The sequence below is a fragment of the Camelus bactrianus genome, unplaced genomic scaffold (genome assembly GCF_048773025.1).
Source record: "Camelus bactrianus isolate YW-2024 breed Bactrian camel unplaced genomic scaffold, ASM4877302v1 HiC_scaffold_41, whole genome shotgun sequence".
Lineage (NCBI taxonomy): Eukaryota > Metazoa > Chordata > Mammalia > Artiodactyla > Camelidae > Camelus > Camelus bactrianus.
In genome coordinates, this window is record NW_027413957.1 from 2,792,890 (window position 1) to 2,817,794 (window position 24,905).

Sequence of the window (24,905 nt, forward strand, 5' to 3'; positions counted from 1 at the left end):
GTGGAGTTGGCAACTGAAAAGAAACTTTGTGTTCCCAACAAGCTAGGTGGAATACGGCTTTCACACACAGTTATATCTCAGAACTAAGATTGTGGAGATACGTTCGTTCATCTAGCACCAAGGGAACGTGTTGCAGGAGAAACTTTTAGTCTGGTTTCTCAGTGTGTTTCCTTGTGCCGGTTGGAAGTTCCTGCAGTTTTCACTGTAAAACCGAGTTGGAGCTAGTACCTCCCCACAGATATGTATGGAGTGGAGTTTGCAACTGAAAAGAAACTTTGTGTCCCCAACAAGCTAGGTGAAGGACGGCTTTCACACACACTTATCTCTCAGAACTGAGCATGTAGAGAGACTTTCGTTCATCTACCACCAAGGGAACGTTTTGCAGGAGAAACTTTTACTCTGGTTTGCAGTCTGTATTCTAGTGCCGGTTTGAATTTCCTGAAGTTTTCACTGTAAAACCGGGTTGGATCTAGTACCTCACCCTATATATGCATGGAGTGGTGTATGCAAATGAAAATAAGCATTGTGTTCCCAACAAGCTAGGTGAAGGACGGCTTTCACACACACTTATCTCTCAGAAATGAGCATGTGGAGAGACGTTCGTTCATCTAGCAAAAAGGGTGCAGGATTCAGGGGGAACTATTACTCTGGTTTCTCAGACTGTTTCCTAGTGCCGTATTGAAATTCCTGCAGTTTTCACTGTAAAACTGAGTTGGAGGTAGTACCTCCCCCTATATATGTATGGAGTGGAGTTGGCAACTGAAAAGAAACTTTGTGTTCCCAACAAGATAGGTGAAGGACGGCTTTCACACACACTTATCTCACAGAACTGAGCATGTGGAGAGACGTTCGTTCATCTAGCACGAAGTGAACGGGTTGAAGGGGAAAATTTTACTCTGGTTTCTGATTCTGTTTCCTAGTGCCGGTTTGATGTCCCTGCAGTTTTCACTGTAAAACAGAGTTGGAGCTAGTACCTCCCCATATATATGTATGGAGTGGAGATTGCAAGTTAAAAGAAATTTTGTGTTCCCAACAAGCTAGGTGAAGGACAGCTTTCACACACAAATATCTCTCAGAACTGAGCATGTGGAGAGACTTCCGTTCATCTAGCACAAAGGGAACGGGTTGCGGGGGAAACTTTTACTCTGGTTTCTCAGTCGGTTTCCTAGTGCTGGTTTGAATTTCCTGCAGGTTTCACTGTAAAACAGAGTTGGAAATAGTACCTCCCGCTATATATGCATGGAGTGGTGTTTGCAACTGAAAATAAGCATTGTGTTCCCAACAAGCTAGGTGAAGGACGGCTTTCACACACACTTATCTCTCAGAACTGAGCATGTGGAGAGACGTTCGTTCATCTAGCACCAAGGGAACGGGTTGCAGGAGAAACTTTTATTCTGGTTTCTCAGCCTGTGTCCTAGTGCCGGTTTGAATTTCCTGCAGTTTTCACTGTAAAACCGAGTTGGAGTTAGTACTTCCCCATATATATGTACGGATTGGAGTTTGCAACTGAAAAGAATCTTTATTTTCCCAACAAGCTAGGTGAAGGAAAGCTTTCACACACACTTTTCTCTCAGAACTGAGCATGTGGAGAGACGTTCATTCACCTAGCACCAAGGTAACTGGTTGCAGGAGAAAATTTTACTCTGGTTTCTCAGTCTGTTTCCTAGTACCGAATTGATGTTCCTGCAGTTTTCACTTTAAAACCGATTTGGAGCTATTACCTCCCCATATATATGTATGGAGTGGAGATAGCAACTGAAAAGAATCTTTGTGTTCCAACAAGCTTGTTTAAGGACGGCTTTCACACAAAATTATCTCTCAGGAATCAGCATATGGAGAGATGTTCGTTCTCCTAGCACCAAAGGAACGGGTTGCAGGAGAAACTTTTACTCTGGTTTCTAAGTCGGTTTCCTAGTGCCGGTTTGATTTTCCTGCAGTTTTCACTGTAAAATTGAGTTGGAGCTAGTACCTCCCAATATATATATATGGAGTGGAGTTTGCAACTGAAAAAAAACTTTGTGTTCCAAACAAGTTAGGTGAAGAACGGCATTCACACACAATTATCTCTGAGAACTGAGCATGAGGAGAGACTTTCGTTCACCTAGCAACAAGGGAACAGGTTTCAGGAGAAACTTTTACTCTGGTTTCACAGTATGTTTCCTAGTGCTGTTATGAAGTTCCTGCAGTTTTCAATGTAAAACCGAATTGGAGCTAGTACCTCCCAATATATATATATGGAGTGGAGTTTGCAACTGAAAAGAAACTTTGTGTTCCCAACAAGCTAGTTGAAGGACGGTTTTCACACATATATCTCTCAGAACTGAGCATGTGGAGAAACGTTCGTTCACCTAGCACCAAGGGAATGGGTTGCAGGAGAAACTTGTATTCTGGTTTCTCAGTCTGTTTCCTAGTGCCGGTTTGAATTTCCTGAAGTGTTCACTGAAAAACCAGGTTGGATCTAGTACCTCACCCTATATATGCATGGAGTGGAGTATGCAAATGAAAATAAGCATTGTGTTCCCAACAAGCTAGGTGAAGGACGGCTTTCACACAAACTTATCTCTCAGAAATGAGCATGTGGAGAGACTTTCGTTCATCTAGCACGAAGTGAACGGGTGGCAGGGGAAAATTTTACTCTGGCTTCTGCATCTGTTTCCTAGTGCCGGTTTGATGTTCCTGCAGTTTTCACTGTAAAACAGATTTGGAGCTAGTACCTCCCCATATATATGTATGGAGTGGAATTTGCAAGTCAAAAGAAATTTTGTGTTCCCAACAAGCTATGTGAAGGACAGCTTTCACACACAAATATCTCTCAGAACTGAGCATGTGGAAAGACTTCCGTTCATCTAGCACAAAGGGAACGGGTTGCAGGGGAAACTTTTACTCTGGTTACTCAGCCTGTGTCCTAGTGCCGGTTTGAATTTCCTGCAGTTTTCACTGTAAAACCGAGTTGGAGTTAGTACCTCCCCATATATATGTACGGATTGGAGTTTGCAACTGAAAAGAATCTTTATTTTCCCAACAAGCTAGGTGAAGGACAGCTTTCACACACACTTTTCTCTCAGAACTTAGCATGTGGAGAGACGTTCATTCACCTAGCACCAATTTAACGGGTTGCAGGAGAAACTTTTACTCTGGTTTCTCAGTCTGTTTCCTAGTGCTGGTTTGAAGTTCCTGCAGTTTTCACTGTAAAACTGAGTTTAATCTAGTATCTCCCAATATATATGCATGGAGTGGTGTTTGCAAATGAAAATAAGCATTGTGTTCCCAACAAGCTAGGTGAAGGACGGCTTTCAGACACACTTATCTCTCATAACTGAGCATGTGGTGAGACGTTCGTTCATCTAGCATCAAGGAAAGGGTTTGAAGGAGAAACTTTTACTCTGGTTTCTCAGTCGGTTTCCTAGTGCCGGTTTGATTTTCCTGCAGATTTCTCTGTAAAACCGTGTTGGAGCTAGTACCTCCCCATATATATTTATGGAGAGGGGTTTGCAACTAAAAAGATACTTTATTTTCCCCACAAGCTAGGTGAAGGAAGGCTTTCACACACACTTATCTCTCAGAACTCAGCATGTGGAGAGACATTCATTCACCTAGCAACAAGGGAACGGGTTGCAGGAGAAACATTTACTCTGGTTTCTCAGTCTGTTTCCTAGTGCCTATTTGAAGTTCCTGCAGTTTTCACTGTAAAACCGAGTTGGAGCTTGTACCTCCCTCTATATATTTATGGAGTGGTGTTTGCAACTGAATGGAATCTTTGTGTTCCCAACAAGCTATGTGAAGGACGGCTTTCACACACATATCTCTCAGAACTGAGCATGTGGAGAGACGTTCATTCATCTAGCACCAAGGAAACGGGTTGCAGGAGAAAGTTTTACTGTGGGTTCACAGTCTGTTTCCTAGTGCCGGTTTGATGTTCCTGCAGTTTCCACTTTAAAACCGATTTGGAGCTATTACCTCCCCATATATATGTATGGAGTGGAGATAGCAACTGAAAAGAATCTTTGTGTTCCAACAAGCTAGTTGAAGGACGGCTTTCACACAAAATTATCTCTCAGGAATCAGCATATCGAGAGATGTTCGTTCTCCTAGCACCAAAGGAACGGGTTGCAGGAGAAACTTTTACTCTGGTTTCTCATTCTTTTTCCTAGTGCCGGTTTGAATTTCCTGCATTTTTCACTGTAAAACCGAGTTGGAGCTTGTACCTCCCCCTATATATGCATGGAGTGGAGTTTGCAACTGAAAATAAACATTGTGTTCCCAACAAGCTAGGTGATGGACGGCTTTCACACACACTTATCTCTCAGAAATGAGCATGTGGAGAGACGTTCGTTCATCTAGCACGAAGTGAACGGGTTGAAGGGGAAAATTTTACTCTGGTTTCTGATTCTGTTTCCTAGTGCCGGTTTGATGTCCCTGCAGTTTTCACTGTAAAACAGAGTTGGAGCTAGTACCTCCCCATATATATGTATGGAGTGGAGATTGCAAGTTAAAAGAAATTTTGTGTTCCCAACAAGCTAGGTGAAGGACAGCTTTCACACACAAATATCTCTCAGAACTGAGCATGTGGATAGACGTTGGTTCACCTAGCACCAAGGAAACGGTTTGCGGGAAAAACTTTTACTCTGGATTCTCAGAATTTTTCCTAGTGCCTGTTTGAATTTCCTGCAGTTTTCACTGTAAAAACGATTTGGATTTAGTACCTCCCCCTATATATGCATGAAGTTGAGTTAGCAACTGAAAATAAGCATTGTGTTCCCAACAAGCTAGGTAAAGGACGGCTTTCACACACACTTATCTCTCAGAACTGAGCATGTGGTGATATGTTCGTTCATCTAGCACCAAGGAAACGGGTTGCAGGAGAAACTTTTACTCTGTTTTCTCAGTCTGTTTCCTAGTGCCGGTTTGAATTTTGCAGTTTTCACTTTAAAACCGAGTTGGAGCTAGTACCTCCACTTATATATGTATGCAGTTGAGTTGCAACTGAAAAGAAACTATGTGTTCCCAAAAAGCTAGGTGAAGGACGGCTTTCACACACACTTATCTCTCAAAACTGAGCATGTGGAGAGACATTCTTTCACCTAGCAGCAAGGGAACGTTTTGCGGGATAAAGTTTTACTCTGGTTTCTCAGTCTGTTTCCTAGTGCCGGTTTGAAGTTCCTGCAGTTTTCACTGTAAAACCGAGTTGGAGCTAGTACCTCCCCCTATATATGCATGGATAGGAGTTTGCAACTGAAAATAAACTTTGTGTTCCCAACAACCTATTTGAAGGACGGCTTTCACACACACTTATCTCTCAGAACTGAGCAAGTGGGGAGACGTTCGTTCATCTAGCACCAAGGGAACGGGTTGCAGGAGAAACTTTTACTCTGGTATCTCAGTCTGTTTCCTAGTGCCGGTTTGAATTTCCTGCAGTTTTCACTGTAAAACTGAGTTGGAGCTAGTACCTCCCCATATATATGTATGGAGTGGAGATTGCAACTGAAAAGGAACTTTGTGTTCCCAACAAGCTAGGTGAAGGACGGCTTTCACACACAATAATCTCTCAGGAATCAGCTTATGGAGAGACGTTCGTTCACCTAGGACCAAGGGAACGGGTTGCAGCAGAAACTTTTACTCTGGTATCTCAGTCTGTTTCCTAGTGCCGGTTTGAAGTTCCTGCAATTTTCACTGGAAAACCGAGTTGGAGCTACTACCTCCCCATATATATGTATGGAGTGGAGTTGGCAACTGAAAAGAAACTTTGTGTTCCCAACAAGCTAGGTGGAATACGGCTTTCACACACAGTTATATCTCAGAACTAAGATTGTGGAGATACGTTCGTTCATCTAGCACCAAGGGAACGTGTTGCAGGAGAAACTTTTAGTCTGGTTTCTCAGTGTGTTTCCTTGTGCCGGTTGGAAGTTCCTGCAGTTTTCACTGTAAAACCGAGTTGGAGCTAGTACCTCCCCACAGATATGTATGGAGTGGAGTTTGCAACTGAAAAGAAACTTTGTGTCCCCAACAAGCTAGGTGAAGGACGGCTTTCACACACACTTATCTCTCAGAACTGAGCATGTAGAGAGACTTTCGTTCATCTACCACCAAGGGAACGTTTTGCAGGAGAAACTTTTACTCTGGTTTGCAGTCTGTATTCTAGTGCCGGTTTGAATTTCCTGAAGTTTTCACTGTAAAACCGGGTTGGATCTAGTACCTCACCCTATATATGCATGGAGTGGTGTATGCAAATGAAAATAAGCATTGTGTTCCCAACAAGCTAGGTGAAGGACGGCTTTCACACACACTTATCTCTCAGAAATGAGCATGTGGAGAGACGTTCGTTCATCTAGCAAAAAGGGTGCAGGATTCAGGGGGAACTATTACTCTGGTTTCTCAGACTGTTTCCTAGTGCCGTATTGAAATTCCTGCAGTTTTCACTGTAAAACTGAGTTGGAGGTAGTACCTCCCCCTATATATGTATGGAGTGGAGTTGGCAACTGAAAAGAAACTTTGTGTTCCCAACAAGATAGGTGAAGGACGGCTTTCACACACACTTATCTCACAGAACTGAGCATGTGGAGAGACGTTCGTTCATCTAGCACGAAGTGAACGGGTTGAAGGGGAAAATTTTACTCTGGTTTCTGATTCTGTTTCCTAGTGCCGGTTTGATGTCCCTGCAGTTTTCACTGTAAAACAGAGTTGGAGCTAGTACCTCCCCATATATATGTATGGAGTGGAGATTGCAAGTTAAAAGAAATTTTGTGTTCCCAACAAGCTAGGTGAAGGACAGCTTTCACACACAAATATCTCTCAGAACTGAGCATGTGGAGAGACTTCCGTTCATCTAGCACAAAGGGAACGGGTTGCGGGGGAAACTTTTACTCTGGTTTCTCAGTCGGTTTCCTAGTGCTGGTTTGAATTTCCTGCAGGTTTCACTGTAAAACAGAGTTGGAAATAGTACCTCCCGCTATATATGCATGGAGTGGTGTTTGCAACTGAAAATAAGCATTGTGTTCCCAACAAGCTAGGTGAAGGACGGCTTTCACACACACTTATCTCTCAGAACTGAGCATGTGGAGAGACGTTCGTTCATCTAGCACCAAGGGAACGGGTTGCAGGAGAAACTTTTATTCTGGTTTCTCAGCCTGTGTCCTAGTGCCGGTTTGAATTTCCTGCAGTTTTCACTGTAAAACCGAGTTGGAGTTAGTACTTCCCCATATATATGTACGGATTGGAGTTTGCAACTGAAAAGAATCTTTATTTTCCCAACAAGCTAGGTGAAGGAAAGCTTTCACACACACTTTTCTCTCAGAACTGAGCATGTGGAGAGACGTTCATTCACCTAGCACCAAGGTAACTGGTTGCAGGAGAAAATTTTACTCTGGTTTCTCAGTCTGTTTCCTAGTACCGAATTGATGTTCCTGCAGTTTTCACTTTAAAACCGATTTGGAGCTATTACCTCCCCATATATATGTATGGAGTGGAGATAGCAACTGAAAAGAATCTTTGTGTTCCAACAAGCTTGTTTAAGGACGGCTTTCACACAAAATTATCTCTCAGGAATCAGCATATGGAGAGATGTTCGTTCTCCTAGCACCAAAGGAACGGGTTGCAGGAGAAACTTTTACTCTGGTTTCTAAGTCGGTTTCCTAGTGCCGGTTTGATTTTCCTGCAGTTTTCACTGTAAAATTGAGTTGGAGCTAGTACCTCCCAATATATATATATGGAGTGGAGTTTGCAACTGAAAAAAAACTTTGTGTTCCAAACAAGTTAGGTGAAGAACGGCATTCACACACAATTATCTCTGAGAACTGAGCATGAGGAGAGACGTTCGTTCACCTAGCAACAAGGGAACAGGTTTCAGGAGAAACTTTTACTCTGGTTTCACAGTATGTTTCCTAGTGCTGTTATGAAGTTCCTGCAGTTTTCAATGTAAAACCGAATTGGAGCTAGTACCTCCCAATATATATATATGGAGTGGAGTTTGCAACTGAAAAGAAACTTTGTGTTCCCAACAAGCTAGTTGAAGGACGGTTTTCACACATATATCTCTCAGAACTGAGCATGTGGAGAAACGTTCGTTCACCTAGCACCAAGGGAATGGGTTGCAGGAGAAACTTGTATTCTGGTTTCTCAGTCTGTTTCCTAGTGCCGGTTTGAATTTCCTGAAGTGTTCACTGAAAAACCAGGTTGGATCTAGTACCTCACCCTATATATGCATGGAGTGGAGTATGCAAATGAAAATAAGCATTGTGTTCCCAACAAGCTAGGTGAAGGACGGCTTTCACACAAACTTATCTCTCAGAAATGAGCATGTGGAGAGACTTTCGTTCATCTAGCACGAAGTGAACGGGTGGCAGGGGAAAATTTTACTCTGGCTTCTGCATCTGTTTCCTAGTGCCGGTTTGATGTTCCTGCAGTTTTCACTGTAAAACAGATTTGGAGCTAGTACCTCCCCATATATATGTATGGAGTGGAATTTGCAAGTCAAAAGAAATTTTGTGTTCCAAACAAGCTATGTGAAGGACAGCTTTCACACACAAATATCTCTCAGAACTGAGCATGTGGAAAGACTTCCGTTCATCTAGCACAAAGGGAACGGGTTGCAGGGGAAACTTTTACTCTGGTTACTCAGCCTGTGTCCTAGTGCCGGTTTGAATTTCCTGCAGTTTTCACTGTAAAACCGAGTTGGAGTTAGTACCTCCCCATATATATGTACGGATTGGAGTTTGCAACTGAAAAGAATCTTTATTTTCCCAACAAGCTAGGTGAAGGACAGCTTTCACACACACTTTTCTCTCAGAACTTAGCATGTGGAGAGACGTTCATTCACCTAGCACCAATTTAACGGGTTGCAGGAGAAACTTTTACTCTGGTTTCTCAGTCTGTTTCCTAGTGCTGGTTTGAAGTTCCTGCAGTTTTCACTGTAAAACTGAGTTTAATCTAGTATCTCCCAATATATATGCATGGAGTGGTGTTTGCAAATGAAAATAAGCATTGTGTTCCCAACAAGCTAGGTGAAGGACGGCTTTCAGACACACTTATCTCTCATAACTGAGCATGTGGTGAGACGTTCGTTCATCTAGCATCAAGGAAAGGGTTTGAAGGAGAAACTTTTACTCTGGTTTCTCAGTCGGTTTCCTAGTGCCGGTTTGATTTTCCTGCAGATTTCTCTGTAAAACCGTGTTGGAGCTAGTACCTCCCCATATATATTTATGGAGAGGGGTTTGCAACTAAAAAGATACTTTATTTTCCCCACAAGCTAGGTGAAGGAAGGCTTTCACACACACTTATCTCTCAGAACTCAGCATGTGGAGAGACATTCATTCACCTAGCAACAAGGGAACGGGTTGCAGGAGAAACATTTACTCTGGTTTCTCAGTCTGTTTCCTAGTGCCTATTTGAAGTTCCTGCAGTTTTCACTGTAAAACCGAGTTGGAGCTTGTACCTCCCTCTATATATTTATGGAGTGGTGTTTGCAACTGAATGGAATCTTTGTGTTCCCAACAAGCTATGTGAAGGACGGCTTTCACACACATATCTCTCAGAACTGAGCATGTGGAGAGACGTTCATTCATCTAGCACCAAGGAAACGGGTTGCAGGAGAAAGTTTTACTGTGGGTTCACAGTCTGTTTCCTAGTGCCGGTTTGATGTTCCTGCAGTTTCCACTTTAAAACCGATTTGGAGCTATTACCTCCCCATATATATGTATGGAGTGGAGATAGCAACTGAAAAGAATCTTTGTGTTCCAACAAGCTAGTTGAAGGACGGCTTTCACACAAAATTATCTCTCAGGAATCAGCATATCGAGAGATGTTCGTTCTCCTAGCACCAAAGGAACGGGTTGCAGGAGAAACTTTTACTCTGGTTTCTCATTCTTTTTCCTAGTGCCGGTTTGAATTTCCTGCATTTTTCACTGTAAAACCGAGTTGGAGCTTGTACCTCCCCCTATATATGCATGGAGTGGAGTTTGCAACTGAAAATAAACATTGTGTTCCCAACAAGCTAGGTGATGGACGGCTTTCACACACACTTATCTCTCAGAAATGAGCATGTGGAGAGACGTTCGTTCATCTAGCATCAAGGGAACGGGTTGCAGGAGAAACTTTTACTCTGGTTTCTCAGTCAGTTTCCTAGTGCCGTTTTGATTTTCCTGTAGTTTTCACTGTAAAACCGTGTTGGAGCTAGTACCTCCCCATATATATGTATGAAGTGGTGTTTGCAACTGAAAAGAAACTTTGTGTTCCCAACAAGCTAGGTGAAGAACGGCATTCACACACAATTTTCTCTGAGAACTGAGAATGAGGAGAGACGTTCGTTCACCTATCACCAAGGGAACGGTTTTCAGGAGAAACTTTTCTCTGGTTTCTCACTATATTTCCTAGTGCTGTTATGAAGTTCCTGCAGTTTTCACTGTAAAACCGAATTGGAGCTAGTACCTCCCCATATATATTTATGGAGTGGAGTTTGCAACTGAAAAGAAACTTTGTGTTCCCAACAAGCTAGTTTAAGGACGGTTTTCACACATATATCACTCAGAACTGAGCATGTGGAGAAACGTTCGTTCACCTAGCACCAAGGGAACGGGTTGCAGGAGAAACTTTTACTCTGGTTTCTCAGTCTGTTTCCTAGTGCCGTTTTGAAATTCCTGCAGTTTTCACTGTAAAATTGAGTTGGAGGTAGTACCTCCCCCTATATATGTATGGAGTGGAGTTTGCAACTGAAAAGAAACTTTGTGTTCCCAACAAGATAGGTGAAGGACGGCTTTCACACACACTTATCTCTCAGAACTGAGCATGTGGAGAGACGTTCGTTCATCTAGCACGAAGTGAACGGGTTGCAGGGGAAAATTTTACTCTGGCTTCTGCATCTGTTTCCTAGTGCCGGTTTGATTTTCCTGCAGTTTTCACTGTAAAACCGTGTTGGAGCTAGTACCTCCCCATATATATGTATGAAGTGGTGTTTGCAACTGAAAAGAAACTTTGTGTTCCCAACAAGCTAGGTGAAGAACGGCATTCACACACAATTTTCTCTGAGAACTGAGCATGAGGAGAGACGTTCGTTCACCTAGCACCAAGGGAACGGGTTTCAGGAGAAACTTTTACTCTGGTTTCTCAGTATGTTTCCTAGTGCTGTTATGAAGTTCCTGCAGTTTTCACTGTAAAACCGAATTGGAGCTAGTACCTCCCCATATATATTTATGGAGTGGAGTTTGCAACTGAAAAGAAACTTTGTGTTCCCAACAAGCTAGTTTAAGGACGGTTTTCACACATATATCTCTCAGAACTGAGCATGTGGAGAAACGTTCGTTCACCTAGCACCAAGGGAACGGGTTGCAGGAGAAACTTTTACTCTGGTTTCTCAGTCTGTTTCCTAGTGCCGTTTTTAATTTCCTGCAGTTTTCACTGTAAAACCGAGTTTGATCTAGTACCTCCCCCTATATATGCATGGAGTGAAGTTTGCAACTGAAAATAAGCATTGTGTTCACAACAAGCTAGGTGAAGGACGGCATTCAGACACACATATCTCTCAGAACTGAGCATTTGGGGAGAAGTTCGTTCATCTAGCACCAAGGGAACGGGTTGCAGGAGAAACTATTACTCTGGTTTCTCAGTCTGTTTCAAAGTGCCGGTTTGAATTTCCTGCAGTTTTCTCTGTAAAACCGATTTGGAACTAGTACCTCCCCATATATATTTATGGAGTGGAGTTTGCTAGTTAAAAGACATTTTGTGTTCCCAACAAGCTAGGTGGAGGACAGCTTTCACACACAAATATATCTCAGAACTGAGCATGTGGAGAGACGTTCGTTCATCTAGCACAAATGGAAAAGTTTGCAGGGGAAACTTTTATTCTCGTTTCTCAGACGGTATCATAGTGCCGGTGTGAAATTCCTGCAGTTTTCACTGTAAAACCGAGTTGGAACTGGTACCTCCCCATATATATATATATGGAGTTGTGTTTGCAACTGAAGAGAAACTTTGTGTTCCCAACAAGTTTGGTGAAGGACGACTTTCACACACACTTATGTCTCAGAACTGAGCATGTGGATAGACGTTCGTTCATCTAGCACAAAGGGAACGGGTTGCAGGAGAAACTTTTTCTTTGGTTTCTCAGTCTGTTTCCTAGTGCCGGTTTGAAGTTCCTGCAGTTTTCATTGTAAAACCGATTTGGAGCTAGTACATCCGCATATATATGTAAGGAGAGGTGTATTCAACTGAAAAGTATCTTTGTGTTCCCAACAAGCTATGTGAAGTACGGATTTCACACACACTTATCTCTCAGAACAGAGCATGTGGTGAGACGTCCGTTCATCTAGCTCAAAAGGAACGGGATGCAGTAGAAACTTTTACTCTGGTTTCTCAGTCGGTTTGATGGTGCCGGTTTGAAGTTCCTGCAGTTTTCATTGTAAAAAAATTTGGAGCTAGGAACTCTCCACATATATATTATGGAAATTTGTTTGAAACTGAAAAGAAACTTTGTGTTCCCAACAAGATAGGTGAAGAATTTCTTTCACACACACTTATCTCTCAGTACTGAGCATGTGGAGAAACGTTCATTCATCTAGCACAAAGGGAACGGGTTGCAGGAGAAACATTTACTCTGGTTTCACAGTCTGTTTCCTTGTGCTGGTTTGAAGTTCCTGCAGTTTTCACTGTAAAACAGAGTTGGAGCTAGTACCTCCCCATATATATATAAGGAGAGGTGTTGGCAACTGAAAAGTAACATTGTTTTCTCAACAAGTTAGTTGAAGGACCACTTCCACACACACTTATCACTAAGAACTCAGCATGTGGAGAGACTTTCGTTCATCTAGCACAAAGGGAACGGGTTGCAGGAGAATCTTTTACTCTGGATTCTCAGTCTGTTTCCTAGTGCCGGTTGGAAGTTGCTTCAGTTTTCTTTGTAAATCGGATTTTGTGTTAGTACCTCCCAATATATATGTAAGGGGAGGTGTTTGCAACTGAAAAGAAACTTTGTGTTCCCAACAAGATAGTTGAAGGATTGCTTTTACACACACTTATCTCTCAGAAATTAGCATGTGTACAGACGTTCGTTCATCTAGCACAAATGGAACGGGTTGAAGGGGAAATTTTTACTCTGGTTTCTCAGTCTGTTTCCTAGTGCCGGTTTGAATTTCCTGCAGTTTTCACTGTAAAACCGAGTTGGAGCTTGTACCTACCCATATATATATAAGGAGAGGTGTTTGCAACTGAAAAGAAACTTTGTGTTCCCAACAAGCTAGGTGAAGAGCGGCTTCCACACACACTTATCTCTCAGAACTCACATGTGGAGAGACGATCGTTCATCGAGCACAAAGGGAACGGGTTGCATGAGAAAATTTTACTCTGGTTTCTCAGTCTGTTTCCTAGTGCCGGTTTGAAGTTCCTGCAGTTTTCATTGTAAAACAGATTTGGGGCTAGTACCTCCCCATATATATGTAATGAGAGGTGTTTGCAACTGAAAAGAAACTTTGTGTTCCCAACAAGCTAGGTGAAGGACGACTTTCACACACACTTATCTCTAAGAACTGAGCATGTGTTGAGACGTTCGTTCATCTTGCACAAAAGGAACGGGATGCAGTAGAAACATTTACTCTGGTTTCTCAGTCTATTTCCTAGTGCCGGTTTGAAGTTCCTGCAGTTTTCACTGTAAAACCGACTTGGAGCTAGGACATCTCCATATATATGTATGGAAAGTTGTTTGCAACTGAAAAGAAACTTTGTGTTCCCAACAAGATAGGTGAAGAATTTCTTTCACACACACTTATCTCTCAGAATTGAGCATGTGGAGAGACATTCATTCATCTAGCACAAAGGGAACGGGTTGCAGGAGAAACTTTTACTCTGGTTTCTCAGTCTGTTTCCTAGTGTCGTTTTGATTTTCCTGCAATTTTCACTGTAAAACCGAGTTGGAGCTTGTACCTCCCCATATATATATAAGGATAAGTGTTTGCAACTGAAAAGAAACTTTGTTTTCCCAACAAGCTAGGTGAAGGACGGCTTTCACACACACTTGTCTCTCAGAACTCAGCATGTGGAGAGACATTCGTTCATCTAGCACAAAGGGAACGGGTTGCAGGAGAAACTTTTACTCTGGTTTCTCAGTCTGTTTCCTAGTGCCGGATTGAAGTTCCTTCAGTTTTCTTTGTAAAACGGATTTGGTGCTAGTACCTGCAAATATATATGTAAGGAGAGTTGTTTGCAACTGAAAAGAATCTTTGTGTTCCCAACAAGCTAGGTGAAGGAAGGATTTCACTCATACTTATCACTCAGAAATGAGCATGTGTTGAGACGTTCGTTCATCTAGCACAAAGGGAACGGGTTGCAGGGAAACTTTTCTCTGGATTCTCAGTCTGTTTCCTAGTGCCGGTTTAAAGATCCTGCAGTTTTCACTGTAAAACCGAGTTGGAGCTAGTACCTCTCCATATATATGTATGGAGAGTTATTTGCAACTGAAAAGAAACTTTCTGTTCCCAACAAGATAGGTGAAGTATTGCTTTCACACACACTTATCTCTCAGAACTGAGCATGTGTACAGACGTTCGTTCATCTAGCACAAAGGGAACGGGTTGCAGGAGAAACTTTTGCTCTGGTTTCTCAGACAGTTTCCTAGTGCCGGTGTGAAGTTCCTGCAGTTTTCACTGTAAAACCGTGTTGGAACTAGTACCTCCCCATATATATGTGTGGAGTGGCGTTTGCAACTAAAGAGAAAATTTGTGTTCCCAACAACCTAAGTGAAGGACGGATTTCACACACACTTATCTCTGAACTGAGCATGTGGAGAGACATTCATTCATCTAGCACAAAGAACGGGTTGCAGGAGAAACTTTTACACTGGTTTCTCAGTCTGATTCCTAGTGCCGGTTTGAAGTTCCTGCACTTTTCACTGTAAAACCGAGTTGGAGCTAGTACCTCCCCATATATATATAAGGAGAGGTGTTTGCAACTGAAAAGAAACTTTGTTTTCCCAACAAGCTAGGTGAAGAACGACTTCCACACACACTTATCTCTCAGAACTCAGCATGTGGAGAGACGTTCGTTCATCTAGCACAAAGGGAACGGTTTGCAGGAGAAACTTTTGCTCTGGTTTTCAGTCTGTTTCCTAGTGCCTTTGTGAAGTTCCTGCAGTTTTCACTGTAAAACCGCGTTTGAACTAGTACCTCCCCATATATATGTGTGGAGTGGAGTTTGCAACTGAAGAGAAACTTTGTTTTCCCAACAAGCTAGGTGAAGAACGGATTTCACACACACTTATCTCTCAGAACTGAGCATATGGAGACACGTTAGTTCACCTAGCACCAAGGGAACGGGTTGCAGGAGAAAATTTTACGCTGGTATCTCAGCCTGTTTCCTAGTGCCGGTTTGAAATTCCTGCACTTTTTTCTGTAAAACCGAGTTGCAGCTAGTACCTCCCCATATATATGTATGGAGTGGAGTTTGCAACTGAAAAGAAACTTTGTGTTCCCAACAAGGTAGGTGAAGGACGGCATTCACACAAATATCTCTCAGAATTGAGCATGTGGAGAGACTTTCATTAAACTAGCACCATGGGAACTGGTTGCAGGGGGAACTTTTTCTCTGGTTTCTCAGTCTGTTTCCTAGGGCCGGTTTGAAGTTCCTGCAGTTTTCACTGTAAAACCGAGTTGGAGCTAGTACCTCCCCATATATATATAAGGAGAGGTGTTTGCAACTGAAAAGAAACTTTGTGTTCCCAACAAGCTAGGTGATGGACGGCTTTCACACACACTTATCCCTCAGAACTCAGCATGTGGAGAGACGTTCGTTCATCTAGCACAAAGGGAACGGGTTGCAGGAGAAACTTTTACTCTGGTTTCTCAGTCTGTTTCCTAGTGCCGGTTTGAAGTTCCTGCAGTTTTCACTGTAAAACCGAATTGGAGCTAGTACCTCTCCATATATATGTATGGAGAGTTGTTTGAAACTGAAAAGAAACTTTGTGTTCCCAACAAGATAGGTGAACGTTTGCTTTCATAACCATTTATCTCTCAGAACTGAGCATGTGGAGAGACGTTCGTTCATCTAGAACAAAAGGAAAAGGTAGTAGCAGAAACTTTTACTCTGGTTTCTCAGTCTGTTTCCTAGTGCCGGTTTGAAGTTCCTGCAATTTTCACTGTAAAACCGAGTTGGAGCTTGTACCTCCCCATATATATGTATGGAGTGGAGTTTGCAACTGAAAAGAAACTTTGTGTTCCCAACAAGCTAGGTGAAGGGCGGCTTTCACACACACTTATCTCTCAGAACTCAGCATGTGGAGAGACGTTCGTTCATCTAGCACAAAGGGAACGGGTTGCAGGAGAAACTTTTACTCTGGTTTCTCAGTCTGTTTCCTAGTGCCGGTTTGAAGTTCCTGCAGTTTTCCCTGTAAAACCGAGTTGGAACTAGTACCTCTCCATATATATGTATGGAGAGTTGTTTGAAACTGAAAAGAAACTTTGTGTTCCCAACAAGATAGGTGAAGGTTTGCTTTCATAACCATTTATCTCTCAGAACTGAGCATGTGGAGAGACGTTCGTTCATCTAGAACAAACGGAAAAGGTAGTAGCAGAAACTTTTACTCTGGTTTCTCAGTCTGTTTCCTAGTGCCGGTTTGAAGTTCCTGCAATTTTCACTGTAAAACCGAGTTGGAGCTTGTACCTCCCCATATATATGTATGGAGTGGAGTTTGCAACTGAAAAGAAACTTTGTGTTCCCAACAAGCTAGGTGAAGGGCGGCTTTCACACACACTTATCTCTCAGAACTCAGCATGTGGAGAGACGTTCGTTCATCTAGCACAAAGGGAACGGGTTGCAGGAGAAACTTTTACTGTGGTTTCTCAGTCTGTTTCCTAGTGCCGGTTTGAAGTTCCTGCAGTTTTCCCTGTAAAACCGAGTTGGAACTAGTACCTCTCCATATATATGTATGGAGAGTTGTTTGAAACTGAAAAGAAACTTTGTTTTCCCAACAAGATAGGTGAAGATTTGCTTTCATAACCATTTATCTCACAGAACTGAGCATGTGGAGAGACGTTCTTTCATCTAGCACAATGGGAACTGGTTGCAGGAGAAAATTTTACACTGGTTTCTCAGTTTGTTTCCTAGTGCCGGTTTGAAGTTCCTGCATTTTCTCTGTAAAACCGAGTTGAAGCTAGTACCTCCCCATATATATATAAGGAGAGGTGTTTGCAACTGAAAAGAAACTTTGTTTTCCCAACAAGCTAGTTGAAGGACAGCTTCCACACACACTTATCTCTCAGAACTCAGCATGTGGAGAGACGTTCGTTTATCTAGCACAAAGGGAACGGGTTGCAGGAGAAATTTTACTCTGGTTTCCCAGTCTGTTTCCTAGTGCCGGTTTGAAGTTCCTTCAGTTTTTTGTAAAATCGATTTGGTGCTAGTACCTCCCCATATATATGAAAGGAGAGGTGTTTGCAACTGAAAAGAAACTTTGTTTTCACAACAAGCTAGGTGAAGGACGGCTTTCACACACACTTATCTCTCAGAATTGAGCATGTGCTGAGACGTTCGTTCTTCTGGCATAAAAGGAACGGGATGCAGTAGAAACTTTTACTCTGGTTTCTCAGTCTGTTTCCTAGTGCCGGTTTGAAGTTCCTGCAGTTTTCACTGTAAAACCGAGTTGGAAGTAGGACCTCTCCTTATATATGTATGGAAAGTTGTTTGAAACTGAAAAGAAACTTTGTGTTCCCAACAAGATAGGTGAAGAATTTCTTTCACACACACTTATCTCTCAACTGAGCATGTGGAGAGACGTTCATTCATCTAGCACAAAGGGAACAGGTTGCAGCAGAAACTTTTACTCTGGTTTCTCAATTTGTTTCCTAGTGCCGGTTTGAAGTTCCTGCACTTTTCACTGTAAAACCGAGTTGGAGCTAGTACCTCCCCATATATATATAAGGAGAGGTGTTTGCAACTGAAAAGAAACTTTGTTTTCCCAACAAGCTAGGTGAAGGACGGCTTCCACACACACATATCTCTCAGAACTCAGCATGTGGAGAGACGTTCGTTCATCTAGCACAATGGGAACGGATTGCAGTAGAAACTTTTTCTCTGGTTTCTCAGTCTGTTTCCTAGTGCCGGTTTGAAGTTCCTTCAGTTTTTTTTTAAACCGATTTGGTGCTAGTACCTCCCCATATATATGTAAGGCGAGGTGTTTGCAACTGAATAGAATCTTTGTGTTCCCAACAAGCTAGGTGAAGGAAGGATTTCACACATAATTATCTCTCAGATATGAGCATGTGTTAAGACGTTCGTTCATCTAGCACAAAGGGAACCGGTTGCAGGAGAAACTTTTACTCTGGTTTCTCAGTCTGTTTCCTAGTGCCGGTTTGAAGATCCTGCAGTTTTCATTGTAAAACGATTTGGAGTTAGTACCTCCCCATATATATGTTTGGAGTGGAGTTTGCAACTTAAAAGAAACTTTGTGTTCCCAACAAGTTAGGTGAAGGACGGCTTTCACACACACTTATCTCTCAGAACTGCGCATGTGGAGAGACGATCGTTCATCTAGCACAATAGGAACGGGTTGCAGGAGAAACTTTCACTCTGGTTTCTCAGTTTGTTTCCTAGTGCCGGTTTGAAGTTCCTGCAGTTTTCACTGTACAACCGATTTGGAGCTGGTACCTCCCCATATATATATAAGGAGAGGTGTTTGCAACTGAAAAGAAACTTTGTTTTCCCAACAAGCTAGGTGAAGGACAGCTTCCACACACACTTATCTCTCAGAACTCAGCATGTGGAGAGACGTTCGTTCATCTAGCACAAAGGGAACGGGTTGCAGGTGAAATTTTACTCTGGTTTCCCAGTCTGTTTCCTAGTGCCGGTTTGAAGTTCCTTCAGTTTTTTGTAAAACCGATTTGGTGCTAGTACCTCCCCATATATATGTAAGGATAGGTGTTTGCAACTGAAAAGAAACTTTGTGTTCCCAACAAGCTAGGTGAAGGATGGCTTTCACACACACTCTTCTCTCAGAACTGAGCATGTGGTGAGACGTTCGTTCATCTAGCACAAAAGGAACGGGATGCAGTAGAAACTTTTCTCTGGTTTCTCAGTCTGTTTCCTCGTGCCGGTTTGAATTTCCTGAAGTTTTCACTGTAAAACCGAGTTGGAGCTAGTACCTCTCCTTATATATGTATGGAAAGTTGTTTGAAACTGAAAAGAAACATTGTGTTCCCAACAAGATAGGTGAAGAATTTCTTTCACACACACTTATCTCTCAGAAATGAGCATGTGGAGAGACGTTCATTCATCTAGCCAAAGGGAACAGGTTGCAGCAGAAACTTTTACTCTGGTTTCTCCGTCTGTTTCCTAGTGCCGGTTTGAATTTCCTGCACTTTTCACTGTAAAACCGAGTTGGAGCTAGTACCTCCCCATATATATATAAGGAGAGGTGTTTGCAACTGAAAAGAAACTTTGTTTTCCCAACAAACTAGGTGAAGGACGGCTTCCACACACACTTATCTCTCAGAACTCAGCATGTGGAGAGACGTTCGTTCACCTAGCACAAACGGAACGGGTTGCAGGGGAAACAATTACTCTGGTTTCTCAGTCTATTTCCTAGTGCCGGTTTGAAGTTCCTTCAGTTTTCTTTGTAAAACCGATTTGGTGCTAGTACCACCCCATATATATTTAAGGAGAGGTGTTTGCAACTGAAAAGAATCTTTGTATTCCCAACAAGCTAGGTGAAGGAAGGATTTCACACATACTTATCTATCAGAAATGAGCATGTGTTGAGACGTTCGTTCATCTAGCACAAAGGGAACGGGTTGCAGGGGAAACTTTTCTCTGGTTTCTCAGTCTGTTTCCTGGTGCAGGGTTAAAGATCCTGCAGTTTTCACTGTAAAACCGAGATGGAGCTTGTACCTATCCATATATATGTATGGAGAGTTGTTTGCAACTGAAAAGAAACTTTCTGTTCCCAACAAGATAGGTGAAGAATTGCTTTCACACACACTTATCTCTCAGATCTGATCATGTGTACAGACGTTCGTTCATCTAGCACAAACGGAACGGTTTGCAGGAGAAATTTCGCTCTGGTTTCTCAGTCTGTTTCCTAGTGCCGGTGTGAATTTCCTGCAGTTTTCACTGTAAAACCGAGTTGGAGCTAGTACCTCCCCATATATATATAAGGAGAGGTGTTTGCAACTGAAAAGAAACTTTGTTTTCCCAACAAGGTAGGTGAAGGACGGCTTTCACACACAATTATCTCTCAGAACTGAGCATGTGGAGAGACGTTCGTTCATCTAGCACCAAGGGAACGGGTTGCAGGAGAAAATTTTACGCTGGTATCTCAGCCTGTTTCCTAGTGCCGGTTTGAATTTCCTGCAGTTTTCTCTGTAAAACCGAGTTGGAGCTAGTACTTCCCCATATATATGTATGGAGTGGAGTTTGCAAATGAAAAGATAATTTGTTTTCCCAACAAGGTAGGTGAAGGACGGCTTTCACACACAATTATCTCTCAGAACTGAGCATGTGGAGAGACGTTCGTTCATCTAGCACAATGGGAACGGGTTGCAGGAGAAACAATTACTCTGTTTTCTCAGTTTGTTTCCTAGTGTAGGTTTGAAGTTCCTGCAGTTTTCACTCTAAAACCGATTTGGAGCTAGTACTTCCACATATATATATAAGGAGAGATGTTTGCAACTGAAAAGAAACTTTGTGTTCCCAACAAGCTAGGTGAAGGACGGCTTTCACACACACTTATCTCTCAGGACGGAGCATGTGGTGAGACGTTCGTTCTTCTAGCACAAAAGGAACGGGATGCAGTAGAAACTTTTATTCTGGTTTCTCAGTCTGTTTCCTAGTGCCGGTTTGAAGTTCCTGCAGTTTTCACAGTAAAACCGAGTTGGAGCTAGGACCTCTCCATATATATGTATGCAATGTTGTTTGAAACTGAAAAGAAACTTTGTGTTCCCAACAAGATAGGTGAAGAATTTCTTTCACACACACTTATCTCTCAGAACTGAGCATGTGGAGAAACGTTCATTCATCTAGCACAAAGGGAACAGGTTGCAGCAGAAACTTTTTCTCTGGTTTCTCAGACTCTTTCCTAGTGCCGGTTTGAAGTTCCTGCACTTTTCACTGTAAAACCGAGTTGGATCTAATACCTCCCCATATATATATAAGGAGAGGTGTTTGCAACTGAAAAGAAACTTTGTTTTCCCAACAAGCTAGGTGAAGAACGGCTTCCACACACACTTATCTCTCAGAACTCAGCATGTGGAGAGGCGTTCGTTCATCTAGCACAAAGGGAACGGGTTGCAGGAGAAACTGTTTCTCTGGTTTCTCAGTCTGTTTCCTAGTGCCGGTTTGAAGTTCTTTCAGTTTTCTTTTTAAACCGATTTGGTGCTAGTACCTCCCCATATATATGTAAGGCGAGGTGTTTGCAACTGAATAGAATCTTTGTGTTCCCAACAAGCTAGGTGAAGGAAGGATTTCACACATAATTTTCTCTCAGAACTGAGCATGTGGAGAGACGTTCGTTCATCTAGCACAAAGGGAATGGGTTGCAGGAGAAACTTTTCTCTGGTTTCTCATTATGTTTCCTAGTGCCTTTTTAAAGTTCCTGCAGTTTTCACTGTAAAACCGAGTTGGAGCTAGTACCTATCCATATATATGTATGGAGAGTTGTTTGCAACTGAAAAGAAACTTTCTGTTCCCAACAAGATAGGTGAAGGATTGCGTTCACACACACTTATCTCTCAGAACTGAGCATGTGTACAGACGTTCGTTCATCTAGCACAAATGGAACGGGTTGCAGGAGAAACTTTTGCTCTGGTTTCTCAGTCTGTTTCCTAGTGCCGGTGTGAAGTTCCTGCAGTTTTCACTGTAAAACCGTGTTGGAACTAGAACCTCCCCATATATATGTGTGGAGTGGAGTTTGCAACTGAAGAGAAACTTTGTATTCCCAATAAGCTAGGTGAAGGACGGATTTCACACACACATATCTCTCAGAACTGAGCATGTGGAGGGACGTTCATTCATCTACCACAAAGGGAAAGGGTTGCAGGAGAAACTTTTACTCTGGTTTCTCAGTCTGTTTCCTAGTGCCGGTTTGAAGTTCCTGCAGTTTTCTTTGTAAAACCGATTTGGAGTTAGTACCTCCCCATATATATGTATGGAGTGCAGTTTGCAACTTAAAGGAAACTTTGTGTTCCCAACAAGTTAGGTGAAGGACGGCTTTCACACACAATTTTCTATAAGAACTGAGCATGTGTAAAGACTTTCGTTCATCTACCACAAAGGGAACTGTTTGCAGGAGAAACTATTACTCTGGTTTCTCAGTCTTTTTCCTAGTGCCGGTTTGAAGTTCCTGCAGTTTTCACTGTAAAACAGAGTTGGAGCTAGTACCTCTCCATATATATGTATGGAGAGTTGTTTGCAACTGAAAAGAAACTTTGTGGTCCCAACAAGATAGGTGAAGTATTGCTTTCACACAAACTTATCTCTCAGAACTGAGCATGTGGAAAGACGTTCGTTCATCTACCACAAAGTGAACGGTTTGAAGGGGAAATTTTAACTCTGTTTTCTCAGTCTGTTTCCTAGTGCCGGTTTGAAGTTCCTGCTGTTTTCAGTGTAAAACCGATTTGGAGCTAGTACCTCCCCATATATATAAAAGGAGAGGTGTTTGCAACTGAAAAGAAACTTTGTGTTCCCAACAAGCTAGGTAAAGGACGGCTTACACACACACATATCTCTCAGAACTGAGCATGTGGAGAGACGTTCGTTCATCTATCACAAAGGGAACGGGTTGCAGGAGAAACATTTACTCTGGTTTCTCAGTCTGTTACGTAGTGCCGTTTTGAAGTTCCTGCAGTTTTCATTGTAAAACAGATTTGGAGCTAGTACCTCCCCATATATATGAAAGGAGAGGTGTTTGCAACTGAAAAGAAACTTTGTGTTCCCAACAAGCTAGGTGAAGGACGGATTTCACACACACGTATCTCTCAGAAATGAGCATGTGGTGAGAAGTTCGTTCATCTAACATAAAGGGAACGGGATGCAGTAGAAATTTTTACTCTGGTTTCTCAGTCTGTTTCCTAGTGCCGGTTTGAAATTCCTGCAGTTTTCACTGTAAAATCGATTTGGAGCTAGTACCTCTCCATATATATGTAAGGAGAGTTGTTTGAAACTTAAAAGAAACTTTGTGTTCCCAAAAAGATAGGTGAAGGTTTGCTTTCACACAAACTTATCTCTCAGAAATGAGCATGTGGAGAGAAGTTCGTTCATCTAGCACAAAAGGAAAGGGTTGCAGGAGAAACTTTTACTCTGGTTTCTCAGTTTGTTTCCTAGTGCCTGTTTAAAGTTCCTGCAGTTTTCAATGTAAAACCGAGTTGGAGCTAGTACCTCCCCATATATATATAAGGAGAGGTGTTTGCAACTGAAAAGAAACTTTGTTTTCCGAACAAGCTAGGTGAAGGACGGCTTCCACACACACTTATCTCTCAGAACTCAGCATGTGGAGAGACGTTCGTTCAACTAGCACAAAGGGAACGGGTTGCAGGAGAAATTTTACTCTGGTTTCCCAGTCTGTTTCCTAGTGCCGGTTTGAAGTTCCTTCAGTTTTTTGTAAAATCGATTTGGTGCTAGAACCTCCCCATATATATGTAAGGAGAGGTGTTTGCAACTAAAAAGAAACTTTGTGTTCCCAACAAGTTAGGTGAAGGACGGCTTTCACACACACTTATCTCTCAGAACTGAGCATGTGGAAAGACGTTCATTCATCTAGCACAAAGGGAACGGGTTGCAGGAGAAACTATTACTCTGGTTTCTCAGTCTGTTTCCTAGTGCCTGTTTGAAGTTCTTGCAGTTTTCACTGTAAAAACGAGTTGGAGCTAGTACCTCTCCATATATATGTATGGAAAGTTGTTTGCAACTGAGAAGAAACTTTTTGTTCCCAACGATTTAGGTGAAGAATTGCTTTCACACACACTTATCTGTCAGAACTGAGCATGTGGAGAGACGTACGTTCATCTAGCAAAAAGGGAACGGGTTGCAGGTGAAATTTTACTCTGGTTTCCCAGTCTGTTTCCAAGTGCCGGTTTGAAGTTCCTGCAGTTTTCACTGTAAAACCGAGTTGGAGCTAGTACATCCCCATATATATGTAAGGAGAGGTGTTTGCAAATGAAAAGAAACTTTGTGTTCCCAACAAGCTAGGTGAAGGACGGATTTCACACATTTATTTCACAGAACTGAGCATGAGGTGAGACGTTCGTTCATCTAGCACAAAGGGAATGGGAAGCATTAGAAACTTTTACTCTGGTTTCACAGTCTGTTTCCTAGTGCTGGTTTGAAGTTCCTGCAGTTTTCACTGTAAAACCGGGTTGGAGCTAGTACCTCCCCATATATATATAAGGAGAGGTGTTTGCAACTGAAAAGAAACTTTGTGTTCCCAACAAGCTAGGTGAAGGACGGCTTCCACACACACTTATCTCTCAGAACTGAGCATGTGGAGAGACGTTCGTTCATCTAGCACAAAGGGAACGGGTTGCAGGAGAAATTTTACTATGGTTTCCCAGTCTGTTTCCTAGTGCCGGTTTGAAGTTCCTTCAGTTTTTTGTAAAACCGATTTGGTGCTAGTACCTCCCCATATATATGTATGGAGAGGTGTTTGCAACTGAAAAGAAACTTTGTGTTCCCAACAAGCTAGGTGAAGGACGGCTTTCACACACACTTATCTCTCAGAACTGAGCATGTGGTGAGACGTTCGTTCTTCTAGCACAAAAAGAACGGGATGCAGTAGAAACTTTTACTCTGGTTTCTCAGTCTGTTTCCTAGTGCCGGTTTGAAGTTCCTGCAGTTTTCACAGTAAAACCGAGTTGGAGCTAGGACCTCTCCATATATATGTATGCAATGTTGTTTGAAACTGAAAAGAAACTTTGTGTTCCCAACAAGATTGGTGAAGAATTTCTTTC